This window comes from Pholcus phalangioides, unplaced genomic scaffold, assembly GCF_987345545.1.
Source record: "Pholcus phalangioides strain wild (caught in Gottingen) unplaced genomic scaffold, Ppha-v1.0 ptg000012l_1, whole genome shotgun sequence".
In the NCBI taxonomy this organism is placed as follows: domain Eukaryota; kingdom Metazoa; phylum Arthropoda; class Arachnida; order Araneae; family Pholcidae; genus Pholcus; species Pholcus phalangioides.
In genome coordinates this window covers 24,743,309-24,748,533 of record NW_028301605.1, presented here as the reverse complement: position 1 = coordinate 24,748,533, position 5,225 = coordinate 24,743,309, and positions in this window count along the sequence as shown.

Genomic DNA, 5,225 nt, shown 5'->3' with positions numbered 1-5,225 from the left:
ATTTCATCGGAACACGTAAATAAAGAAAATTCCCGATTGATATTCATCGAACGATTGATGGATGACGCAAAAACGCCAACCGTAAAAGGTAAGACAAATTTCTTCTCAGTTAAATTACCGTTTCAATCGAGCTTCTTCGACGTTCGCGTAATTTGAATATTTGTTAGGAAATTTCTTATAAAGCTTTTGTGATTGGCTGGAAGAAGACGTGTGTTTTCTTCACTTCGAAGTGCGAATGTCAACTTTTCCGTTGTTGAAGCTTGACTACAATTATTCAGTCACTCAAAATTCCAAAAATACATTCATTTCGACAGATAGTCATCCCCATAGGCAATTCACTACCGATTGAGTTGCGCCGGAGGTTAGAGTGCGTGTCCCCCCCCCCCACGAATCACCCTGGGTCTCCCATATCTAATAGAGCCCGAAACCCCCACTCCCGGGCGGGGCAACGAAAACGATTATATACAAAATATACAAAAAATACATACAAATATACGCAGTTGCCTCGTGACGTTTGATCAGCCGTCACCTTACATGCACCTCGAACACATTCCTCTAATTTCTAATGAACTGGTGGATGCTGGAATGCGTGCTCTCTCTGAGTGAATGTGTGGCTCTAACGTATTTATGTTGTCAGAATTGTTCCTGTTTCTTGTTCTTGCTGGTGCTGCCATCTCTTTTCCATATTTTGAAGGAAAGATGGTGAATGCTCGAATTATCCACGCTATGTTAGTATCGTGTTGAAGGTGTTATCGGAAGTGATCATGATGCTAATCATTGAAACTTAGCGGTCTTCAGCAGAGTTGTTGGTGAATATCTCCCGAGTACAAAATCAAAATCTATCCTCAATGATTTAAGTGAGCACCGTCAGATTTGTTACTGGGGTTCACATGCTAGAGCCTTGCTGGCCCTACCCATGTGGCGGCACAAGGGCAGGGATAGTAGTGCTCTAGCACGGGAATCGGGGACAAATCTCATTATTTTTTTGCTCAAAAATTTCAATATACGGAAGTTCCCCCCGTCAAAGATATCAGTCTGAGGCGGACTTCCTTCAGGATGAAGAAAGAGCGAATGCGATCCGATCTCCCCGTTAAAAAAGCCTCGACACAGAGAACAACAGGCCTGCAACGGTACAAGTATTCATTCATTCATTCACTTCACACACAATTTGATCATTTTTGTCGCACCACGATCATTTTCTGCACACGAGGGCTAATTAGACCGGGACCTACAATTTATTGCCGATTCCGAACGGCAGGCTTGTTTTTTTTAATTTGAATTTCAGTAATTGAACAATTTGAAATATAGGTAACAGTACTGAAAATTAACACAGCACTAGATACACTGATAGGTACAGTGTTAGCTACAACACTAGATATATAACTGTTAGGTATCCACATACACTGGAAAAGTGCAGGGCCTAGGGCCTTCTTAAGAGCATCGTGCAACCCTCTCCCGGAAAGTGTGATTTGCTTGGCTAGAAATACCTGCCCACCAACTTATATGCTTACTCTCGGAAATTTCAACCAAATAACGTTATCTGAGCCTCCCCCCACCTATTCACACTTGAGGCCCCGGTCCTCATACGTTAAGACGGCACTGGCAAAGTAATGTTCTTGGCTGGAGAGAGAAACACACAGCATCTAATTCTTCACCGCTCTTTCTGTGTGTGTGTGTGCCCCCCCCCTCAGCACTTGTCGTGGCTCCCCTTTCCATTTTTGGCCCCCTTTTATAGTATCCCAGGGCCACAAACGGGCCATACGGCATCAGGTTGCCAGCTACTGCAATATTATAATATGCAAAGGAAAATAATTTCACTGGAACTTTTGCTGTCACCTATCGCATAAAACTGTTATAATTTTCCGATTGCTGACCGGCTTCTGAATAACGTAATTAAGTAATAAAAAAAATAGTATATCATATTGACAATATTTCAAAAATCAATAATATATATAAAATTATCAAATTCACTGAAAATTTTTTATCATTTGATACGTGTGTACAGTAATATAATATTAGTAAATTTTGTTAAAAGGGGTCATCTTCTGTTTTAATGAGTGATTGAGATCAATGAGGACATGAATCGGAGATAAACAGTGTCCTCATTAAAGCAAGGACGACCCGTCTTTACAGATTTACTAATGTTATTTTACTTTACGAAGATATCAACCGTTAAAAATTTTGAGTAAATTTGATAATTTAATTAATATTATTGCTTATAAAAATATTTGCTTATACCATATCATATTGTTTTTTCGATATAGTTCACCAATTGGAAACATTTTATTAATGTCAATTAAAAAATCATATCAGTTTTATTCGGTAGGTAGCAGCAGATATAATTTGTTATTAACATAATGATCAGTCAGCTCGAAGATTTATGTTATTAACATGTTAAATTGCAGTAGTTCTTAACATGGTGCCATATGGCCCTTTAGGGCCGTATTCACCGACATGGTTTAAACTGTAGTCACAATTTTTGGATAAGAGATCAATATAGATTGGTTGAAAACCTGAATTTAAACAATCCGTGTCGATCTCTTATCAAAAATTTTTGACTATAGTTTAAACCAGTGCTTTCCAAAGTGGGCAATATCATTCCCTGGTGGGCGATGTAATGGTCTAGGGGGGGGGGGGGCGATAGAAGCTATGGATTCAACACAGGATCCTATGGGTTCACTTGAGTTGGGGGCGATGAGAGAGGGAGAAATTATGATGAAGGGGGCGATGAAACAAAAAGTTTGGGAAACTATGGTTTAAACCATGTCGATGAATACGGTGTATCGACAGTTCCGCACGGTGCATTTCCGCGCATGGGGAATTTGGGGACGATTCCGCACAGCCCATTCCCGCACTTGCGAAAACAAAGGTCCTTCTTGTCTTTTTTTTTCTGTTTTTATTCCTGTCTCTTCCTCTTTTCTTCCCTACCATAAATGGCCTGAAGTTATAAGGGGGTTGTATCCTCATGAAATTGAGCCACTGAAATAATCTTTGACTCGTGCTTTTTCAACTAATTTCTCATAATTTAAATATATATATATATAAATAAAAGAAAACAACCTTTAATAGGTGAATACATCATCATTGTACATGTTAAAATATATATTCACTTTATTTTTTACCGTAGATCAGAACAACAGAAGAATTCCAAATCACAACGTTTCCTTCTAAGGCTTGCACAGTAGGCGCAGTAAAATATCTTACCTTTTTTCCTACGCAATGTACTACATGAAATTGATTCTTCAATATTCGTGAATAATTCCCCCCCCTGTTCACTATATAATCCCCCCCCCCTCCTTTCCCGTTCGAAGAGCCTTTATTCACTTACCGCAATATCCATAGCATGTTTTCAAATTTGACACATGGACACATTTCTCTTCAAATCGAGATGAATTCTATTTGAACCTCTGAAACTGAAAATTTCACTGATATTTTAGGGGTTTTGATTTGTTTGCAAAAGTTTTACAACAGACTCCGGCGGTGCCCTAGTCCAGCCGGTCCAGTAATCCGGCGTTTTTAGGAGTGGTTTCTTCCTGCACAGATGAGGAAATCATGTCACTGCATGTCTTTGCAAAGAATTTTATATTATTTAAAAATGGATTTTTTCAATTAACTTTCGGTATTCGGGCGATTTCGGTAATCCTGCACACTCCGGTTTGATATATGTCGGATTAGCAAGAGTATTGTATTTCAATCCACAATATTCAGTATATACAGGAAATATCTGCAAAAGTTTGAAATACATCCATTAACGAAACTTGAAAGGTTTGATAGTCGAAGACTTGATGCCGCGAGCACAAAGGATCGAGAACTCTTGAGCACCATGACGCTCGCGTGCAAAAGATTGTAGATGGCTGTTGTACAGACAGTGTCGCACGCTTGTCACCATCACGTTTGTTGTAGATTTATAGTATTTGCTAGTGACAAAGGCCGAAATGGTCTTCAAAGCTTCAAGAACTTTTTCGCAGATGGGACTTTTAAAAGTTGTAGTAAGCAGTTTTATCAGTTGTATACGATTCATGCAGACATAAGTAGGAATGATGAAGAAGTCACAATAGTTCCTATAGTTTTTGCTTTGCCTGAAAAAAAAACCCCCGGAGGATTCTTATGCAAAGCTATTTACTGTTTTAAAAGAAGCCAGATGGAATCCTCAGTCAGTGACTGTAGATTTTGAAATTGCATCAATAAAGGCTCTAGAAAGACTCTTCCCACTAACCAAAATTTTCGGATGCAATTTCCATTTCAACCAATGTCTATGGCGGCAAGTACAGTCCTTAGGGCTGGTAAATTATTACAAGAGCAATGATGAAGTAAGATTACATGTGCGTATGTGTGCAGCATTAGCACATCTACCATTGGAAGATGTAGATAACGGGTGTCTATCCATCCAGGAAAACTCTTCTACAAACCCAAGAGTTTTATGATTACTTTGTAAAAGAGTGGTTCGAAAATTTGGAGTTGAAAACAATATTTGGAATTGTAATAAAAAAAAGCAAAGAACAAACAACGTCTTAGAAGGATGGCATAAGAGATTCAAATCCATTATGGGTAAACCAAATCCAAAGATCAGAATGATGATTCTGGGTATGAAAGAGGAATCTAAATACAGTGACTTCTACATGAGTCGAGCAAAAGTGGATTTAGAGGGCAAAAAAGATGCGCAAGGTACGCTAAACTGGACAGACGTATTTCATCACATTCGGCTTAATTATGCAAGCACGAAAGATATCAAAAAATGTTTGGAGTCTCTAGCTTGTATTGCAAAATTGGAGTAAACTTTTGCAACAGAAGTTTAGTATGTGTTTTAACATGTATAACCGGGAAATAAAAAAATATTCAAAGAAAAAATGATCACAATACTTCATAGCTAATTAGATTTTATTAACCATGTTTCTCTTTTTCACCCGAAATATTCTTCATGCCTTTTCATTATAGCACAGAATTATTTTTGAATTAATAAATGAAATTTATTGTATATATAAATTTTTTTTCTTAATTATAAAATATAAAATAATTATAAAAATAAAAATTATTTTTATTTCTATAATAAAAAAACACAATATTTATATATATTGTGGTTTTTTTTCTCTTTCTTTCTTAATAAACTATATTTTCTACATAAAAACAATATTTTGCAGGCAAATTCACGCGCGTGCGTGCGTTTATTATTTAATAATTATTTCTCATTTGTAGCTCCGCTTTTTTTTCCTGCATCATGTAAATGT